The 23632-nt window shown below is 35.3% G+C and overlaps 1 protein-coding gene across 5 annotated transcripts in view; it reads left to right on the forward strand.

Annotated features, from left to right (window-relative positions):
• Positions 1 to 1329: 1329 nt before the first annotated feature.
• Positions 1330 to 23632, forward strand: part of LOC129747096 (EGFR adapter protein-like) — a 258316-nt gene continuing 236013 nt past the window's right edge. For 3 of the 5 annotated variants that reach the window (XM_055741116.1, XM_055741115.1, XM_055741118.1), the window contains exon 1: positions 1330 to 1603. The gene's annotated coding sequence lies outside the window, so the exon portion shown is untranslated. Of the gene's footprint in view, positions 1899 to 23632 lie in introns of all 5 variants that reach the window. The other 2 variants (XM_055741112.1, XM_055741117.1) reach the window with 1 other exon arrangement.

A 23632-nucleotide genomic window follows, 5' to 3' on the forward strand; every position in this document is an offset into this window, starting at 1 on the left:
GAAATTCGGTCGACAAAATGGGTGCCATGACTTTTGATTCGTGAGAAAAAAACCAAAGTTGTATGGGAGGGTCCCTTTTGTTATGTGGGAGGGGCTCAGAACTATTACTAAAACTTTACCCTGGTCCAAAAACACCTCTGTACCAAATTTCAGGCTGATCGGTTAAGCGGTGTGGATTTGTATAAGGAGCATACAAACATATATAGTCCAACTCATCTTTATATATTAAGAAGATAAGAAGAAGATGGTTTCTTATTACTTTTATTAATAATATAAAATAATGTCAAAAGTTCCTGCAGGTACACAGCAACGATACGATGCTCCGGCGTACGTGTTGACGGCTCAACGGTACAGATGGAAGTGACCCCCCTCCCCCTCGTGATGTTTTAACAACAAGTGACATAAGAAGGATTTAAATTTTTACCCGGCCCTTCTGGTTTTCGAAGGAAGTGAAAAAAAAATTTTAGGTTTATTAAAAAAATGAATTAATGATAACATTTTTTTCAAGCTTAGTAAATGACCAGATCCAAACTCTTTACCCTATTCTGGTTTTTCCAAAATACATGAATGAAATCATGTTTGGACTCTCTGCGAGCATGCGCTTTTCAAACAATCGCTGTTTGAGGGTCAGTCATGAAATACTGCCCAGAACATTTGTATAGATACATTTTTTCAATTCTGATGTTTGAAAAATAAATTTTATTTCTATGGTAAATTTTATTTCACATTTGATGTCATCTTTTTTGAAAATAAACGTGATCAATTTATAATTGATAAGTCTGAGTCTTAGATTGATATTCAAGAAATTCCAATTTTGCTGGAAGATATTTAAGTGTTGTTAGTTTGAAATTTCGATCAAAGATACTCGACTTAAATCAGAATATATAAATTTCCCATTTTTACTAGAATGTTACTGAGTCAATGGAAAAGCCCTTTGTAGCATCCTACAAAAGAAAAAAAAACCTTCCAGATTTGTTTTGGCGCCTTTCATCTCCATAAACATCAGCCCTCTGGGTAGTTGTTACAATAACAGAGAGCAACCATCCACGTGGTTTATTTTCCCTTTGAGAGGAATTTCCTCCTAACTGCCCAGAACATCTCTCTCGCTCTCGGAAAATCCCTTTTCAGCCTCCGGGGAGGACTTTGGTCGGAAAATTCGCCGGTTCGATTGAAGCGTTTTGGTATTTGGTGGATTCATTTGTTGTCATCGTGGGAGAAAAGGATTTTCCCGCTTCGTTTCCCTCCCTCTCAACAAAGTCCCCGAGTGACGGGGAAAGATTAAATTTCCACAACTGCTGGGAAATTAGTCTCGTTAGTCGGTTGGCAAGTGCGGAATCGTTCGGATCGTCCTTCCTCCGGTTGTGCGCGCGCTTTTTTCTCTCAACTATCCTTCCAATCTAGGTACCAACTACATCCGGTGTCTGTGGCGAAGTTTTGTAACTGAATCGGAAAAGCGAGTTGAATCATCATTTCACTCAGCTGGGAAAGTGTAATTTGATTGGATTTGTTTTGTGTTTTGGCCGTTGCAACGAATGCCCAGCTGTTGTCTGTTCTCGTTTTTGGCGATACCCACATTGGCAGGTTCAGTTTTGCGCGCCTTTCGGTGAGTTTTTTTTTTCTGCTGTTAGGATATTTTGGGAATGCTGCCGGTAGAGAAATAGTCTGTAGAGGGGTTGTTGTAATGTGTTGCGAGGTGGAGTAATTTGGTTATCATTAAACGGTGATTTGGTTTTGCGCCGAAACTGTGCCCTGGGGGAAATGGTGCTTGATGAGGCTGAGTGAAATCGAGGAATTTGCCGCTTCATGGTGATGGATATTCCCGGAAGAATTTCAATGAGGTGTGAAGAATGCTTTTGATGTCGAAGCGGAAATAATAGTCCCGGATAGAGAATTGATAGGTGAGTTTAGGAAGTTGTTAATTAACTTGTTTTTGTACTCTTCGTACGAGCCAAATGAAATTTGAATTGATTTGTTCGATGCTTAGTATTAAGGAAATTTGGATAAAAACAGAATAAAAATGAAAAAAATACGCATGAATCGAGATAAGATCAAGGTTGCCGAAAAAAACTCTGTGTTTTTTAGAAAAAAAATCTGACTTTCTGAGATTTTACCCAAAAATTCTGTGATGGATTTCTGTGATGCTATTTCTTTGAATTTCATAGAAAGTTCATGATAAATAGAGTCTTTTTCACATTTTAGTTGGACAAAATCAATTACCATTACCAATCTTATCATACTTTTCTAATTCAAAGTAAGAAATCTAAATTTTATATTGTCCAAAAAAATTATAATTTCGGAAAACCATTCAAAATTCAAAAATTCTGTGAAATCCGTAAAAATTTCAAAATTCTTTGATCTGTGACACAGATTCTGTGATGAAAATTTGCTCAAAATTCTGTGAAATTACAGTTTTTTCTGTGATTTCGGCAACCTTGTATAAGATTTGAGATCATATAAATTTCTAAAACTTCTAGATAAGGTAAGATCAAAAATAATTATGATTGCAGCAAAGACTGCGATATTTTTTCAAATGTTTCAATTGTTGTGTATGTTCACATATGTTTTTGGTGAAATATCTTTTTCATATTAAGGCCTAAACAAATTCCGAACAGGAAGGAACATTTTCGTATCATCTGTGTAGATCAGCACAAACACTTCACGCAGCACTTCGGGGAACTCGTTCATTACAGTAATAAAAAGCAGAGGTCTCAAGTGACTTCCTTGTGGTACGCCGCTGTTGACCAGGAATACAATACACGCATTTCCAAGCTCCTTAAATTGGACTTTTTCAATCAGGTACAAATGTATCCATACTAACACCGGTGATCCCATTTTTGAACGCCATTTTTGCGGCCGAACACGTCAAATGCTGTATATATTATATTACAACTACTTGCAAATCCTGCGTCATCTATTGAGAAGTTAGAGAAACAAATATTGTTTCAGATTACCGGTTTGGAGTTCTGTTGTTGTTTTTAAATTAGAGAATATTTAGTTAAAACTATATTAAACATTTCACTGCTATAGAAAAATTGAAAGTATCAATTATTAAAAGTCTGCGAACTAAAATAAAATTGGAAAAAATGAATCAGATTGGGGGGCATCCATAAATTACGTAACGCTCTTAGGGGGGGGAGGGGGTAAGCTCAAGTGTTACAACTTGTGACATAGGGGAGGGGGGGAGGTATGCTCATCGTTACGTAACGATTTTCCTTAAAAATTTCAGTTTTATCGCTACTATTTTTAAGTCATGCAATTTTTGCAGAATGATATGCAAACCAAAATCAGCTTAAAATTTGTAAGTTACAACATAATTGAAACTAGTTTGAAAACTTTCCTTTTTAAAGACTCTGAGATAGACTCCTTTAAAAGTGTATTGAATATACGTGAAATATCTAGCGGAAAACCGAATATTTGTAAATATACCCCTAAGAACTCAATTCAACTATAAGACGAAAATTTTACAATTTTTCTCAATTGGTTTTGAAAGTGCAATTTTGATTATTCCGACGAATATTACTAAGTGGAGTATATTTTGCATAATAAGTTCTGCAGGAGTATGAACAAAATAAAGTAAACAAGGTAGATCATCAGTTAACAAGCACAGAGCAACTCGCAATAAGACAATCAATATATTTTATCAGAGAGTTATCATCAATGAGCACTAAGAAGCGATTTGGATAGATATTAATTCCGTTTTGAAGAACATTAAAAAAATTATGTTAAAATCTGTTTTTACCTCAAGAAATCAGTAAACGAAAACCTGGGGGGGGGGGGGGGTTATTATCCGCGTTACGTAACTTTCATAGGGGGGTACGTCGAAATGTTACGATCCGTGACATACGGGGGGGAGGGGGTTAAAAAAGTGCATTTTTTGCGTTACGTAATTTATGGATGCCGCCTTGGGCATGGAAAACAATGGCATAGTTTTAAATATTTTTTTCTTGGATCCGGTTAATACATTGAATTTGTAAGAAAGAAATGTTTTTCCAATCGAAAACTTTTAACACTAAAAAAGGACAAAGAACCTCAAAACCTCAGTTTCGGATACTATTGACAGCAGCAAAACCATCACCAAAAAATTAAATATTGTGAAACAAATGGATAGTTATTTGAAAATTTACGATATTTGATAAATAACCTGAAGTCTAGCTAACTAATTTCTATCGATTGTGAGAAATCTTTCTCAATAACTTCAAGTTTTTGCATTTAGAATTAAACCAGTTTGTCGGTTGAAGTGCTTTGGTTTTGGGTCTTTGGTTTGCTTATTGAATTTTCTAGACATTAAAAAAGTTTGAAATGATTTCTAAACAACCTTTAAATAAAAAAATACTACATTGATAATAACTTGTAAAACGCAGTAGAAGGTTAAGATCTTCATGTTTGAATCCTAATTTTCAATTTTTCCCGGAATCCCGGGAATTCCCGGGAAAAGGATCATCAGATTTCCCGATTCCCGGGAACGCTTAAATGGCCGGCAAATGGACAATCTAGAACTGACCAACCATGCTTGATTTGTTTCTTTTTAAGTTAAAAAAAAATTATATCAATGCTTTTGAACACATTTAAAGTCTATATTTTTATTTGAAACTAGCTGACCCGGTGTGCTTTGCTACCCCTTGCTTGGAAATATTAGGTGCGTCAAAATTATTATAATTAAAATATTCTATCCTTCCTTTTAAATTAAACTTAAAAATTATTTAAAGCGAAGGTTGAAGGAGCCACCCTTAAGAAAAAATAGGAGGGATCTTCAATACAACAACACTTAGACACTGAACAATAAAACACTAAGGCACTGTTTTTGTTAATAATATGTATGTTACATTTATTGAATATGAGGGTCTTCTTTCATTAAAATAGGAAGCGTCTATCAATACAATATATCATCCATTTTAGTTAAAAAATTTTTGTCAGTTCAAAAGATCGACGCTTACGTTTATAAATTTTTAACAATAATCCTTCGAGAATTGTTAACATTGTGTCCATTTTTTTTAAATTAAATTTGAATAAGAGCCTTCCTTTTTTAGATTGGAAAAACCATTAAACGGCTACACACCAAATTTCACAATGATCGGTTTAGAAGTTTACGTTAATTGTTCGAATCTTTCATATTAATGTTAATTTTGAAGCCCCCCATTTTTTGGATTGAAGGGGATTTAAAGTACTATGGAAACCATTCCTGGTCTTGAAAATGGATACACATCAAATTTCACGTTGATCGGTTAAGTAGTTTACGAAAATTGTCCGAATTGTGTTGAACTTCTTGTAATTTTGTATGGGAGCCCCTGCTGTTAGGATTCGGAGGGGTTTAAAAGTATTACAGAGACCTCGAAAATTGATACACACCAAATTTCACGTTGATCGGTTCAGTAGTTTGCGTTAATTGTTCGAATTGTTTAATATTATTGTTAATTTTGTAAGGGAGCCTCCTTTTTTTTTTAATCTGAAGGGGTTTAAAGTATTTTAGAAACTATTCCCAGTCTCGAAAATAGCTATACATCAAATTTCACTTTGATCGGCTTAGCAGTTAACGAAAATTTTTGTTAATTTTGTATAGGAATCCTCCCTTTTAGGATTCGGAAGGGTTTGATAGTATTTTGAAAATCATTCCTAGTCCTAAAAATGGCTACACACCAAGTTTCATGTTGATCGGTTCAGTTGTTTCTGAAAATTTTCATTAATTTAGTATGGGAGCCCCCCTTCCTTCAAGTCAGAGCCGTTTGTAAGTATTTAGGAACCGGGCCCAAAAACCTTCATATACCAATTTTCACAATGATTGGTTCAGTAGTTTCCAAGTCTATTGGGAACAGACAGACAGACAAACATTCATTTTTATATATGTAGATAGATAGATGAGGGTCTTAATTTATGAAAATGGCAAATGGCACTATCAAAATAATATATCATGAAATTTTGATAAAACTTTTTTGTCAATTCAAAATATCCTTTCATTATAAAAAAACACTTACGTTTATCAATTTTCAACAAAAATTTTTCGAAGATTATAATTTTGTCAATTGTTGTTAATTTTTGTATAGGAGTCCCCCCTTCTTAGGTTTGAAAGGCTTTCAAAGTATTATAGAAACCATCCCCGGTCTTGAAAACGGCTACACACCAAATTTCACGTTAGTCGGTTGAAAAGTTTCCTAAAATTGTTCGAATGGTGTCAAATTTTCGTGAATTTTGTATGGGGGCACCCTCTTTTTGGATTTGGAGAGGTTTGAAAGCATTATAGAAACTATACACGGTTTTCAGAATGGCTACACACCAAGTATCACGTTGACCGGTTCAGAAATTCCTGAGAATTGTTCGAATTTTGAATTTTTTGTATTAATTTTGTATGAGAGCCCCCCTTTTATGAAATCAGAGGGGTTTGTAAGTATTACAGAAACCATCTCCGACCCCAAAAACCCTCAGATACCAATTTTCACGACGATCGGTTCAGTAGTTTTCGAGTCTATAGGGAATAGACAGACAGACAAACATCCATTTTTAAACATATAGATAAAAATTGCATAAAAGGGTCCAAAATTAATCTCTAAAGGAAAATTTTATATTGACTCCATAAGGGATTTATGCGATATTCAGAATTTAAAAAAAATCAGATCCCACATTGCAAAAGTTTTACTATTTATGTGTATGTAACGAGAGAAATTGAAATTTCAAAAAGATGAGTAGAAAATTTCAGTCTTTTTGCTTAAATATTTAAACTTCTGAAATGATTGGATAAGATGGATAAAATATGACAGTTTTTGTAATTAAATGGTTAAGTTTTGAGTTTTAAATAACGTTTAGGAATAAAAAAAAGGAAGAATGGTTTTGTTATTTTTAACGAGTATCTCCTTTCGAGTTGTGGTAAAAAGATATTTTTTTCAATATGCTCAAACTTTTATTTTAATTTAAATGAGATTTTCTAATACCTGGAATTCTGTTAAATACATACCCCCAGACGTCCCTGAACCAACATTCAAGATGATTTCCTCCATTCAACCTTTTTTATGGGTTCTTACAAATTATAATTTTTCATCACAAAATTCATATAACTCTAGCAAAGTAAAGCCAAAAAAATTCAAATTTTATTATTCATATTAATTTTTTTGGCTTAAGTTTAAACTTGAAAAGTTTATTTGCAGTGAGAATTAAATTTAAAATGTATCTCAAAGTTGTTCTGTTCATGAGCTGATCATATTGAAAATATTACATGATGTAAAGCCACATAATAATTTAAACGAATCACGAATAGCTTCACTCTAATTAACGTTTATCAATAAACTAGGATCGATTCAACTCTAAATCAAAGCTTCAAACGTTTCCACGCGTATTGTTGCACCCGAAACGCACATTCCGCTTATCTGATCCTAGGTATCGCGAATGATACATTGCGGATTCGAACTGATTTAGAGGACCATGAATGGGATGGTGCATCAAACACAAATCACGTCCGACGGAATTCGCATTTCCGTGCGATGCCTTGCCTTGCCTCAGTTTCAATTGGAGCACAATCTAATCGAACTGATTTCCGGTGGCATTACGATGGAAATTTAACAACGTTCTGCTTGCCCTAAGGCTGGGTCGATTCACCGACTGGCCGGAAGTGTGCTCCGCCATGCTGCCAAAACAACAACAAGTTCGCTAATGACCTCAGCAACATCGTACGCCGATATTCATCAGCCGACAACAAATCACCACCATTTTATAATAATTTGTTGCCATCGACGCGCCACACTTTTTACCATACGTCGCATCCGTGTAGCCCAAGCTGATGAATTGGGCTTCCGATAGGCGCCGCGGCCACGGACTCTGTTTTGTTGATCTTGCCGCTCTGATATTGAGGAAGCCATGGGAATGATATTTCCATAATATCCTGTCTGCATGCCTTCAGCCCACAGTTCAGTACTGGCTGGTGTTTTGGTTACTCGTGTTTTACTTCCAGGAAAAGCCAACAGTCGGAAATGGAGCGAGATACAGCAGCAGCCGAAAGCAGTGGAGCCGGGACTTCACAATTCACAATGTTTGAAGAAATCCATTTGAAAAAATATTCAAAATCTCATTCCCCTAGCAAAATGCAAAATTCTTGGAGCTTGGTGCAGCACTAATCATTGTCTAATCTGGTGAAGGATGCCTAGTTTTTGTTTAGATTTGTCAACAAAAATTCAATGTTTTGCATTTTTTAACTTTCTTGAATTTCAACCAAATGATCTGGAAAAAGTTTTTTTTGATTGATATGCTCAAAGGAAAATTCTTTGAATTATAAAAGTAGTAGGAACTTTTTTAATTTGGGACAAATTGATTGAACTTTAATATTCAGAATACGAACCCGTACACCACTTCTGTTAACATCATAACTATATACCTGCTAGATCCAATCAGAAAAAAAATCAAAAAAAACCTACTTGTATTTAATATTTTCCTACAAACGTACACAAAATCATCACGCATTATCGAAAACTGTCGTACTCACCCAAAATAGCATAGATTTGAGAAATTGTACGAATCACGGGGGCCAAGATTTTTTGCAAACGATCCTTATTTAGAAACATTCAGGGTTGCGTCCTACAGGCGGCGAGCTGGAGCAGAAGGGACATGTGAGCAACGGAGTGACTCGTCTCAGACAACGGAAGGACCCTTAAACGTTGGCCACAGTTGAGGTCAACGGGTCAACAACTTGCAGCGTAGCAGACTTATGTACGACTGTGATAGTGCTTGCACGGCTTGTTCACCTTTGACATCCAGGCCTTCGAGGGGGGAATTACGGGTGCAAATGGTCGACACATCCGGTGTTAGACAGGAACAGCACATATCCAATGACGTTCAGCAAAATGGATGATGGGTTCAAGCCCAAGAACGGCAAGCACGAGTTGACAGATGCTAACAAGGCGGCGGGATGGTTTTTTAAGTCAGATAACGAGGTCCTGAAGGGACTAATTGGAGGAAGGAATTGCACAAATGTTAGATTCTTGCCTTCCTCGGGGCGCTACCTGGATGTTTGAACGCTCTCCACTGTTGCTTGTTGGCGTTTGCAGGATTGAGTGGCTTCGTCGAAATCTTCCATAAAAATGAAGCACATCTTACATACCCCCGATCTCAGGTCGAAGGCTTCGTGGTCCATCCTTGAACTCCTCCCATCATGCCATTTTGCCATTGTTGGTGATCCACTGCTAGAGATCAATGATTTCTCTCTAACGACTTGAGGTCTTCGTTCCATTTGGTTTGGCTCGCAGCCCTCTCCTCTTTGCCCATTTGTGTGCCGATCGAGAGCAGCTTATCCTGGACACGCGCCTGTCACAGCACACGTCCGGGGCTTTACGTAACTACTTGGATGATCGCCGAGTCGAGTTACTCACCCGCCGACAGCGCGACGTGAAGTCATTCTATTCAAGAGTGTTCCACCGCGTGAGTACTCTTCTCCATATGAGTTCGTCTTCGAAGAAGGTCAAGTTTTATCCGCGCACCTTCCGTCGTAGGAAGCGCGTTCTAACGGCGATGGAGGTATCCTATACAGATTTCGCGACGTACCTAGCAGCACAGAGAACAGAGTTCGAGCTGGAGCTCAACACGTGTGTTTGAATACCAACCTAAGTTTCAAACCAAATGCGTAAGTGGACTAACATACATAAGATGTCGCTACCGGTACACCTATTTTTGTTTTCATTTTTTCGACACGCTTAGAAATTAATACTCATCGCTTAACTCAAAGAAGGCCAGTGCAATGTATGACAGTAACACAAATTTCGGTGTAATAAATTTTAAAACATCATGATTTAAAAAAAAAATGCAAATCATATTTCAATCACAATTGAACGCTGTCAGATGCCCCATATTGTTCAAACAATTTTGGCGCTGAATTGAAAGTTGAATTCAAAGTGTTAAAGTATGTGTTGAGATTTCAGTTAACACTTCTAGAACAGAAAATGTGAACATAAATGTTATAATTGTAAACTATGACTCGATATTCTGGTTGATGTTACCTGAGATCGATATATGAGGACTTGTAACTCAGGGTTAGTAATCAGTAGAAATGATTTAAGTTATTTATAAACATGAGTTACAAGATACCATCAACCGGAATACCGACCCATAATTAACAATTATTACATTTATGTTCACATTCTCTGTTATAGAAAACTATTTAATGACAGACATACTTTAAAACTTGGAATTCAACTTTCAATTCAGCGCCAATATTGATTGAAGCATATGGGGCATATGCTGGGACATATGACAGCGATTAAAATATGATTGAAATATGATTTGCATTTTTTTTTTAAATCAAGATGTTCTTAAAATTTATCACACAAAAAGTTGTGTTACTCTCATACATTGCAATGGCCTCATTTGAGATAAGCTATTTCTAAGCGTGTCGAAAAAATGGAAAAATATGTGTACTGGTAGCGACATCTTGTGGATGTTAGTCCACTTACGAATTTGGTTTGAAACTTAGGTGAGTATTCTCACACACGATTTCAACAAATTTTTGTTCGGGGCCCGATGTCTGTTCTCTGTGCTAGCAGCTCGGCATACGCAGAAGGTACAGTCTTATATTTGTATGCTTTACTGCTAGGATCGGACGCACAATACTCGAAGGCCCCCCGCCGAACAGTCATAATACTCCGATCGTGGTCCGGTCTTCCTCCTGCTTTTGGCTTTGGGACTGAAAATCCTCCCACTCTACCCAAGAATATTACGCGGCGTGAATACTCTTTCCCCTACGAGCATAAACTGCGGAGAAGTTCATGTCTTATCCCTGCAGCGCGTTCTACTCGGATACTCCGCGACGGTTACGGTGAAGATATCCTACACACGCACGCGACTTATCAAGCAGCACAGAATACGCAGAAAGTTAAGTCTTGTCTTTGTATGCTCTACTGCTAGATTCGGACGCACTATACTCAGATGCTCCCCGGCTAAGGAGTCATCCTACACCCGGTCACGGACTGGTGCTGGTTCGCTCGCAGGGCAGTCATGATCCGGGTGAACCCATTGCTGACCACGCGCCAAGTATTGGCATCCTCACACATCCTCCGCACGATGTTGTCGGTTGTAGTGTCTGGTCCGCAGGCGGTAAGCATGCCGAGGCCACATGTCCAAATCAGTGGTGGTACTGCATGAAGCATCAGTGACCAGTCAAAAACTGCGTCATGAAGAAATCCACCTCTCCATGTTTCCGATTCATCCTAAATCCGACGTTAGGGATCAAACGATGGGTCCACCGGCCGCGTTTCGAGCTGTCCCACTGGTGCTGCCAGCTGGACATCGAGGCCTCTCTGGCATGTTTCTGCACATCGGGCATGTTCCTGTGATTGTAGCAGAAGATATCTTCTACTTACAAGAGTGAGATGGGCATGACCCCCGCTACAACATCAGCAGCTACCGAGGACCATGTTCGTTATGCACTGATAACCCGCAGGTTCACCAGCCGCTACACGCTGCAGAGCTTCTACAGTGTCTGCTCAAAACTGCTTCCCAGGCTGCCGCTCCGCACAGTGGATGAGGTCTTGCTCGCCAGGACACTTTTTCTGCTGCAGCGGATCGCCGAGTTGTTCGACATGGCCCGCGAGAGGGCAGCCATCGCCATTTCCGCTTATTTACAGGCGTAGTCACCCTTAAGCACTTGATCGCACGCATGGATTCGATTTCGCACGGTCCTTCAACGGCTTCAACCGTCTTGGATTGTGCTGGAATCAGGTTTGGGATCAGCATCAGCTCGGTCTTTTGGTGGCCCCGTTCTCCCTTCCTGCTTCCTCATTGGAATGATTGTATCAAATAATTTTAGACATAGTTTTGAGATTCAAAAATTATCTCCTGTCAAATTCGATTCTATTTTCCTTTCAGTACTCCAGATTTGCAAAAAAAATTCGGTGAACTATACATTCTAATAGGAAGAATATCAAATGAAAGTAATGAAATTTATAGACGGAGAGATTAGATAAGGAAGCATGAACGGTGTTGAAAATGAGCCAAGAGCGTGATTTTAAAATAAATATAGTAGTAGCGCTACCGTGCAAACAACGATAACCCGAAAACAGATCGAACCAGCACTCGCAATAGAAAATTTCATTTGAGCCGGCCGACATCCATCCAAGTATCATTGTATAGATCAATGCAAAGGCAGCTTATCGACTTTGCTTCTTCTAGACAATGATACGGTGCGGGACAAATGGTCTTGTGCGGCAAGAAGTTTTCTCAAATCACGCTCTTGGCTCATTTTCAACACTTTTCTCTAATCTAATATATCCGTCTAAAATTTTCATTACTTTCATTTGATATTCTATTAGAATGTATAGTTCACCGAAATGCCATTAATCATGTATGCCATGTATCATTCAATTTAATCGTACCCTAACATTTCTCCATGTCAAATTTAGTTCCGATAACTTGATAAGTGTTCGAGGTATGCAAAAAAAGTACAATTTTTATAGGAGGCCCCTCCCCCTTCTTATCTTTCCACTGAAATTAAAGGGAGGGGTCCCAAATAATCAAATAATCATTTTAAGAACACTATTATCTCTCCATGTCAAATTTGATTCCATTTACTTGATAAGTGTTCGAGTTACACAAAAAAATATATGGAAACCCGTACCCCCTTTCTTTTTCTCCACTAAAAAGAGGTAGGGATAGCAAACTATTATTGAAATATTCCTCATACCCTAATACCCTTACATGCCAAATTGGGTTCCATTAGCGTCATTAGCTCTCGAGTTATGTAAAAAAATGGAAGCTAGCCCCCCTCTCCCCCTTTCTATTTCCCCATTAGAAGGAGAGAGGATCACCAACTATTCATAGCAACATTTATCGTACCAAAATAAAGCATGGATCACGATAAATCTGGATGCATTAAAACGGGTCTATCTCGGAGCTATGTAAACAAAGTAAAAATATTTTGAACTTAAAGTGTAGGGTTTTTATTGCACTTTAAAGGAAAAGTAATAAAAAAATTATTCCAATGTTATTTTGATGAATTTTCGAACTTTTCGTCGAGTACCACTCATCATAGTTTGGGCACCCTATTCACTGACCTCAGCGGCCATTTTGTTCCACAATCTTTCACCTCTGTTACATTTCGAGTCGTCCTACCATTCTTCTTCATCTTCTGATTAACAATTGCCCAAAATTTTTCGATAGGGCGGAATTGAGGGCAGTTGGGTGGGTTGACGTCCTTTTCGACAAAATCCACCAGTTGGCCCGATACCACTGTAGTACCTCTTCGCTGTAGTGGCAGCTAGCTAAATCTAGCAAAAACTTTACTGGTTCTTTGTGAGATCTAACAAAAGGAAAAAAAACATTTTTCAGGCACTCCTCCTTGTACATTTCGGAGTCCATGGTCTTATTTTTCACAAAAAACCGGGCTTTTTCGTCCGCAGCTGCAAAAACCTTGCCAGATCAAACACTTTCTTGCAAACTTATCTGCAAAAACGAATTCGAACTTGCCGGAGACATCACCCTGACCAGTGGCTTTCTAAATTTTTTTCCAGGAAGCTGCCCAAAATCCATCTTCGCGTGCGTCTTACTTCGTTAGAACCTTGTTGTATAACTTCCGGACACGTCCTTTGGCACGGATTGGTTTCTTACTGGCCCGATAAGAGCGTATTCCTTGGCGCAGACGAATTCTTCTAACGGTGCACCAGTCGGCATTGAATATCTTGGCGATCTCATAGTCCGACTGCTCTGGGTTTACCTTGATAGTTCTCAACATCTTCAAATGTAGTTTCATGACGCTTGGTATGAGCATACCGATCGATAGTATGCATCTCACGGAAACGTTTGAGAACGCTGAACACGGTTGATTTGACCGTTTTTAACTATTTTTGAACCGACGAACGTCGGGTTTTTAACGTGGGTGTCCAAAATTAATTTTCGTCGTAATCGTAATGAAATTCAGCACTGATAGAGGAAACATTCCAAAACAAAGTACTGTCAAAACATTCCAGATTCAACAACTAGGAGCGCTATGGTATAATAAACAGTGCGTCCAGATTTACGATGATCCATGCTTTAATTATTCGCGTACGCCCTTGTGTAGATTGGGGTTGGATCAAGACTTGAAAATTTGTATTTGCCGTTTGTTTATTTTCTTCCGTTCGGCTCTCTGGATCACTCTCCGACGATGTAGCAGTGAGACATGAAATGAAGAGAAACTTAGACCGTTAGCACGTCTCACTGTGGGGCTTTCAATAATAAATAACGGAATATAATTTCATTTTACAACAGAATCAGTGTTGTGTAAGAGATTATAATGAGGGAAACAGCTAGCTATTAGAAAATTCGACAGCATTTTTCGAGAATGGCTCCTGATTCAAACCACATCCTGACTAATTCAACCCTTCCTGAGATACTTGAATATAGATTCGCAGACGTATAGACGGGTTCTACAGCTGATGATATTGACGTATCAGATTTTCAGAACAAGCTTTTGAAGAAAACTGGAACACATAACAGGTTTATGGTTGATCCTAAGAATTTTCAAACTAACAATCCTTCCTTTATCCCTCATTGACTACCAGCACGTGGCCGGCGCCGTTATTGTTTTTTTTTGAAAGGGAGAGCATGAGTTTTGTGCATTGAGAATGCATTGCTAATCCCAAGCTGCATTCTTTTGGCCCTTGTACAAAATTTATGGCCTCAATCATTCACGGAGCAGCAACTATTGGCGATGTGGAATTCGTTCTACTTAGCCTAGCCAACGATCATGGAATTCGAAATGCATTGAATGATTGGATACAATGTTGTCTATATATATAAAAAGCAATTTCTGTGGGTTTTTGTCTGTTTGTTTGTCCTCTATAGACTCAGCCGTCTTAAAAGCTAGAGAGCTGAAAATTGGCATGATGGAATGATGAAAAATGTTTTCAGAATTTAGGTTGACCCCTTCTAAAGGGGGTTGTCCATACAAGACAAATATTGTTTTCGCGTTTTTGGTGTTATTTTACGTCGGATTGTGATGAAAATTTGCACATGGGGGTTTTGGAAGATAAGAAATTATGAATTCGGGGTCAGGGGTCGGCAAACGGGGTCGTCCATATTAACTTTTCAATATTTTTGTGATATGGACGTTTTTATTCATCGGATTGAGAAGAAAATTTGTGATCGGATATTTTTTGGGACATGCAATTGATTTCTGGAATCAAATTTTGTGTAAGGGACCAGCCAAAGGGGTCGTCCATATTTACTGTTCGCTATTTTTGCTATATTTACGTTATTATACATCGGATTCGGATTACAATTTGTACACAAACATATTTAATAACGTGCAAACGAGATCAGGTATCAAATTTAGTGTAAGTGTCCGGAAAAAGGGGTCAACCATATAACCTTTTCAATTTTTTTTGTGATATTGACGTTATTATACATCAGATTGAGATGAAAATTTGCACAGAAGAATTATTAAGGCCAAAAAATTAATTTAATTTATCAAAATTTAGGTCAGGGGTCGGCAAAAGGGGTCGTCCATATTAACTATTCACTGTGTTTGCGATATTGACGTTATTTCACAATGGATTGGGATGAAAACTTGCACACGGGAGTTTTCAGCGATTGACAATCTATTTCAGGTGTCAATTTTTTTACCAGGGGCCAACAAAAGGGGTCGTTCATACAATTTTTCCACTGTTTTTGCTATATTGACGTTATTATGTTATGGATTGGTTTGAAAATTTGCACACGGGAGTTTTTAAGGAAGAGCAATCGATTTCAGATATTAAAGATTGTTAAAGAGGACACCAAAAGGGGTTTAATTGAAAGGGCAATAATAGCGTTGTCATGCAACATCAAGCAACAGTCAATTGATTTCTGATTTCAATATTTATATGAAAGGAAAAAAAGGGGGGTCTTCTATATTAACTGTTAAATTTGTTTCTGCAACAATTACGTGAGATTGTATCGCATCGAGACGAAAATTCATATAAGGGGTTTTTTTGGCACGGTCAATTGATTCCTGGTTTCAAATTAAGTAGCAAACGACAAAAAAAGTGATCGAACATATAACGTTTTCCGCATTTTTGCAGTGATTGCTCAACAGCGCATTCGAAAATGCGTCTGGAAAATGCCTGACAATTGACATTCATTCAAACTGTTCATGACATATTCTAAATTGAAAGCGAAACGGAGTTCGTATGGGATCAGCTAGTATTTTTTTAAAAATCATGAGACAAACGTGGTATTTTTGAAGACTAATTGAAGCAGCTCGGGCCTAAATGATTTAAGGTGGATATGAGTGGTCAATCAAGCTAAGCTAAGCTATGTTTGATGATTATAAAAAGAATTGAAAGACGCAACTAAAGTCAGTTGAATTTGAGCCACAGAAAACTGTGTGTCTCGAATTATTTTCTGATAATCAGGTCCTGATAATATTACCTTCCCAGCAAACATAAAATCGCATTGAAAATGTTAACTCAAGTCATTAAAAACGTTACTGCGAATCGTAATTCCAATTAACGCAAGTAAAAGGTCGTTAAAATCGTTACTCGAAGTCGGATTAAATGGTATAAATCAGATATGATAAAAGTCCGCCGTGTTTGCAGATTTTGAAGACAATTTCGTTCCTTTTTTTTCTCCCGCGTGGGCCAAAAGAGAGAACAGCTTTATTGTTCTCTTTGTGACCAGCAGTGCAACCAGATTGCTTTAAATCAGATGGTGTATTTGCAAGAATTGCCCAATGACAGTAGCAGCAAATATTGTCGCTGGCAACGGTTTGCATTCGTTGAGAGGAAAAAACTAGTTCTCCCTTGCATACTTTCAGTATGTATGAATATGGTGTCGAAATCGTATACTCTTATCGCTTTAGCCAGAAGTTGAAAATTTGTATGTATATTGCCTCCACTTTGGAAGGTAAATGCTGTTTTTTCGAGTTTCATACGATCATTGCATAATGTATATGAAACGTATATCAAAGTTTTTGAGAAATATACCTGCAAAAATGTTTGCTGGGTTGTTACATCTCTGAAGACAGAATTGGGTGATTTTCGCACATAAAGCAATCGCGGACTCGAAATCAAACTTCGACAAAGAAGATTTTGAGCGGATGGAATAGAAAGACTCTCGTTATGAAAATCGTGGTGGTGAAATAAGCGTAACACGACGGATGTTAAGGACATTGCGGTCCCGCTTCACCCCGATATGTCCACCACGTCAACAGAAGAACAATGGCTCGAATCTATCGAGAAAGCTACGATGTGAGATGCCGCGTGGATGCTGCAATGCGGCATAGCGAATTTGCAAGGAGCTGCTAAACTTTAGTTCACCGGGGCTACTCTGAAGACATAAGAAGATTACAAAGTGAGTTAAGTGTAGGACTTCCCAACTTTGGTTTACGTCGTGAGTATCCATCAGACAATGATGAATCGAAAAAACTATCAAGTGAGAGCCTTGGAACCTATTTTTACAGCCATGTCGCATTGGGAAAGCTGCCTGGTTAAGTTGTTACCCAGTCTATTCGTTGCATACCGAGATAACAAGCTTTTTATGTTTTATCTTATAAAAAAATCATTCCGAGTTCAAAATAAATGAAGGTGTTTGCATTAGAAAATCTTGTTAAATTTTACATAATATTTTGAAATTATTTTATTGTATATATTTTCATCGCCTCCACTGTCAAAATAACCAACAGCGGAAGCTGTCTCCGATATAGTTATTATGCATGCAGATTAAATCCAAAATATGAGCGCTAACAATCATAGCAGCTGTGCCTACTAGCGACACGTCGCAAACGTCGCGACGTTGAAAATGATAACGACGCAGCGCGAGTTTCCTAGGAGACTTGAAGCATGCGATTGATGGCCTAAGGAAAATGTACAGTAAATAACATAAACAATGTTCGAGTACTGCATCGAAATCGCCTACTGGACTGAAAAAAGAAAAACAAACCTGCGAATGACAGAAATCCCGCTAGTAAAAAAGCGTCGCTAGTCCTACTGTCGCTATTCGGTTTGGTGCTATACACATAATACAATAAATTGACTTGCTGCTTTGCTTGCGCTAATGAAATGAATCTGATGTACTGGAAATTACTTTTGAAAAACATATCGTAGTTCGGCTGCTGCTCGTTGCATAATCAAGAGGACCCCGATGATGATCATCATGGTGTCGGCCGGCGGAAGGGCGAGAATGTCGACGATGATATCGATGATTATATTTTGTAAACATGGCCACGCGCCCGGAATCGAGAGTGAATTTCGACCCAATATTGCTGCCATGGCTATGGAGAGCTTCAGTGCCAAACGATTCTATGGAAATGAGGAACGTGAATATTGGTAGGCTTCTGCAATGGGCAAAAGTTCGTTCACGATACCAATCAAACGCACCCGCCTATAGTTAGTTGTTGAATATCCATTGCCAACCAATAGAGGGAAATTGACTTCCCAAACAGTTGGACATGGCCTCGGGGCTGAAGCAAATGTTCCAAATTATAACGTTATTTAGCCTGCAGTTTGTTTGTGAATGTGGATGCGTTTGTTTTGAAGTTCATAAATCTATTGAAATTCCTAGCATTGCCTTCATTAAACATTTTGTTTTGGTTTTGCAGCTCTCGCAGTGGATTTCATGTGAAAATATTTCAAAGTGGTACACCGTAATTATCAGGATGTAAAATGCCTCAATTGAGCATAGATGGAATTCAAATAAAAGCTAATAAAACGTTGAATATGACAATTTTTTTTTGAGTTCAGTTTTATTGGCAGGAGTCGTGATTGCACAAATTTACCACATTCATCACGCTTGGTTGAATCATTTATAAACACATCTAAAAGCTTTAATCCTCTCTTTGACGTATAGTTAAAATAAATTATCAATGAACTTCAACATTTCGGTTTTCAAATTAAAATCAGGACCCATTCCATCAAAAGCCAAAATCTTCGCTCGAATCACTCCACCTACAAACATTTATTTTAGTATACTTTCATACAGATAACCATCAGGCGAGTGCAGTTTCGTTGCACAAAGCTTTTAACTTCCATTCCGGAAAATTATTGCAACCCTCAACAAAGCAGTGACAGTCAAAAATTCTTCCTCACACCGAACGTACGAAATTTCGGAAGAGCGAGGGCAGAAGGAATTCTTGCATCCTCTCAGTTTTGAAAATCCCGAAAAATATATGTATGGGTTTGTAACCATTCATTCATATTACATTCATTCATTTGGGAGAAAGCTCTTCCATCATGTGAATAAATTTTCGTAATGACTAGACACACATATGTGTGGCAGTTTTCGGTTTGCGCCCATATTTTGGCAGTCAAAATTGTCGGCTAAGGGGGTTTGGGTAGGTGTCATCTGGATGCTGCTGCTGCATTTAGTTAGGAAAATTGTTGCACTTTTGCCCAAGTTACCTACCTTACCCGAAACAGGATGGGTTCAAATTTCTCTCCAAAAAGGATGTGCTTTTCTTGCTTGCAATTGCTAAGCTGTTTCGTGTCTGGAGTGCCTAGTACTTTCGATTATGATCATGATCATGATCATGGAAGATCAGCAGGAAGAAGTTTTGAGAAATCGGGTTTCGAAGTATTCATAGAATATTCAAATTAACTTAATGATCAAAAGAACTCCAGAATACATGCCTTTTTTAAGATTTTTTTATTTCAGATCTTTTGTTCTTATTTTTCGTTGACCGAAATCATTTTCTGAAGCTCTGCAATTGAAAAAAGAAATGCTAGCTAAATTCATCAAGAGAATTAACAATAACAATACAAATAAATTTTATTCATTCTACAGAAATTTACAAAAAAGAAAGTATGAACGTAGAGTAACAAAAAGTTATCAAAACTAACCAAATCTACAATGATAACAAAATTTAAAAAAATGAAGAATAAAAAAGAAGAAAAATGAACAAAATTGTCAAAAAAAGACAAAAATGACAAAAATGACAAAAGTGACAAAAATGACAAAAATGACAAAAATGACAAAAATGACAAAAATGACAAAAATGACAAAAATGACAAAAATGACAAAAATGACAAAAATGACAAAAAAGACAAAAATGACAAAAATGACAAAAATGACAAAAATGACAAAAATGACAAAAATGACAAAAATGACAAAAATGACAAAAATGACAAAAATGACAAAAATGACAAAAATGACAAAAATGACAAAAATGACAAAAATGACAAAAATGACAAAAATGACAAAAATGACAAAAATGACAAAAATGACAAAAATGACAAAAATGACAAAAATGACAAAAATGACAAAAATGACAAAAATGACAAAAATGACAAAAATGACAAAAATGACAAAAATGACAAAAATGACAAAAATGACAAAAATGACAAAAATGACAAAAATGACAAAAATGACAAAAATGACAAAAATGACAAAAATGACAAAAATGACAAAAATGACAAAAATGACAAAAATGACAAAAATGACAAAAATGACAAAAATGACAAAAATGACAAAAATGACAAAAATGACAAAAATGACAAAAATGACAAAAATGACAAAAATGACAAAAATGACAAAAATGACAAAAATGACAAAAATGACAAAAATGACAAAAATGACAAAAATGACAAAAATGACAAAAATGACAAAAATGACAAAAATGACAAAAATGACAAAAATGACAAAAATGACAAAAATGACAAAAATGACAAAAATGACAAAAATGACAAAAATGACAAAAATGACAAAAATGACAAAAATGACAAAAATGACAAAAATGACAAAAATGACAAAAATGACAAAAATGACAAAAATGACAAAAATGACAAAAATGACAAAAATGACAAAAATGACAAAAATGACAAAAATGACAAAAATGACAAAAATGACAAAAATGACAAAAATGACAAAAATGACAAAAATGACAAAAATGACAAAAATGACAAAAATGACAAAAATGACAAAAATGACAAAAATGACAAAAATGACAAAAATGACAAAAATGACAAAAATGACAAAAATGACAAAAATGACAAAAATGACAAAAATGACAAAAATGACAAAAATGACAAAAATGACAAAAATGACAAAAATGACAAAAATGACAAAAATGACAAAAATGACAAAATTGACAAAAATGACAAAAATGAAAAAAATGACAAAAATGACAAAAATGACAAAAATGACAAAAATGACAAAAATGACAAAAATGACAAAAATGACAAAAATGACAAAAATGACAAAAATGACAAAATTGACAAAATTGACAAAAAAGACAAAAATGACAAAAATGACAAAAATGACAAAAATGACAAAATTGAAAAAATAGACAAAATTGACAAAATTGACAAAATTGACAAAATTGACAAAATTGACAAAATTGACAAAATTGACAAAATTGACAAAATTGACAAAATTGACAAAATTGACAAAAATGACACAAATGACAAAAATGACAAAAATGACAAAAATGACAAAAATGACAAAAATGACAAAAATGACAAAAATGACAAAAATGACAAAAATGACAAAAATGACAAAAATGACAAAAATGACAAAAATGACAAAAATGACAAAAATGACAAAAATGACAAAAATGACAAAAATGACAAAAATGACAAAAATGACAAAAATGACAAAAATGACAAAAATGACAAAAATGACAAAATTGACAAAATTGACAAAAATGACAAAAATGAAAAAAATGACAAAAATGACAAAAATGACAAAAATGACAAAAATGACAAAAATGACAAAAATGACAAAAATGACAAAAATGACAAAAATGACAAAAATGACAAAAATGACAAAATTGACAAAATTGACAAAAAAGACAAAAATGACAAAAATGACAAAAATGACAAAAATGACAAAATTGAAAAAATTGAAAAAATTGACAAAATTGACAAAATTGACAAAATTGACAAAATTGACAAAATTGACAAAATTGACAAAATTGACAAAATTGACAAAATTGACAAAATTGACAAAATTGACAAAATTGACAAAATTGACAAAATTGACAAAATTGACAAAATTAACAAAATTGACAAAATTGACAAAATTGACAAAATTGACAAAATTGACAAAATTGACAAAATTGACAAAATTGACAAAATTGACAAAATTGACAAAATTGACAAAATTGACAAAATTGACAAAATTGACAAAATTGACAAAATTGACAAAATTGACAAAATTGACAAAATTGACAAAATTGACAAAATTGACAAAATTGACACAATTGACAAAATTGACAAAATTGACAAAATTGACAAAATTGACAAAATTGACAAAATTGACAAAATTGACAAAATTGACAAAATTGACAAAATTGACAAAATTGACAAAATTGACAAAATTGACAAAATTGACAAAATTGACAAAATTGACAAAATTGACAAAATTGACAAAATTGACAAAATTGACAAAATTGACAAAATTGACAAAATTGACAAAATTGACAAAATTGACAAAATTGACAAAATTGACAAAATTGACAAAATTGACAAAATTGACAAAATTGACAAAATTGACAAAATTGACAAAATTGACAAAATTGACAAAATTGACAAAATTGACAAAATTGACAAAATTGACAAAATTGACAAAATTGACAAAATTGACAAAATTGACAAAATTGACAAAATTGACAAAATTGACAAAATTGACAAAATTGACAAAATTGACAAAATTGACAAAATTGACAAAATTGACAAAATTGACAAAATTGACAAAATTGACCAAATTGACAAAATTGACCAAATTGACAAAATTGACAAAATTGACAAAATTGACAAAATTGACAAAATTGACAAAATTGACAAAATTGACAAAATTGACAAAATTGACAAAATTGACAAAATTGACAAAATTGACAAAATTGACAAAATTGACAAAATTGACAAAATTGACAAAATTGACAAAATTTAAAAATTGACAAAATTGACAAAATTGACAAAATTGACAAAATTGACAAAATTGACAAAATTGACAAAATTGACAAAACTGACAAAATTGACAAAATTGACAAAATTGACAAAATTGACAAAATTGACAAAATTGACAAAATTGACAAAATTGACAAAATTGACAAAATTGACAAAATTGACAAAATTGACAAAATTGACAAAATTGACAAAATTGACAAAATTGACAAAATTGACAAAATTGACAAAATTGACCAAATTGACAAAATTGACAAAATTGACAAAATTGACAAAATTGACAAAATTGACAAAATTGACAAAATTGACAAAATTGACAAAATTGACAAAATTAACAAAATTGACAAAATTGACAAAATTGACAAAATTGACAAAATTGACAAAATTGACAAAATTGACAAAATTGACAAAATTGACAAAATTGACAAAATTGACAAAATTGACAAAATTGACAAAATTGACAAAATTGACCAAATTGACAAAATTGACCAAATTGACAAAATTGACAAAATTGACAAAATTGACAAAATTGACAAAATTGACAAAATTGACAAAATTGACAAAATTGACAAAATTGACAAAATTGACAAAATTGACAAAATTGACAAAATTGACAAAATTGACAAAATTTTTTTTTTTTATAACTTCTTTATTTGAAACGGCTCGTACCTTTTGGTTTTAAGGAGCCAAACTCCTTTTTTTGTTTTTTTTTACAATGGATTGCTTAACTTATCACTTTTCCATAGAAAAAAGAAAGATAGAAAGGGAAACATGAAAATAAAGAGAATTATAGTCGGAGGTCAATAGTTTTAAGG

Source organism: Uranotaenia lowii, chromosome 2 (genome assembly GCF_029784155.1).
Source record: "Uranotaenia lowii strain MFRU-FL chromosome 2, ASM2978415v1, whole genome shotgun sequence".
Lineage (NCBI taxonomy): Eukaryota > Metazoa > Arthropoda > Insecta > Diptera > Culicidae > Uranotaenia > Uranotaenia lowii.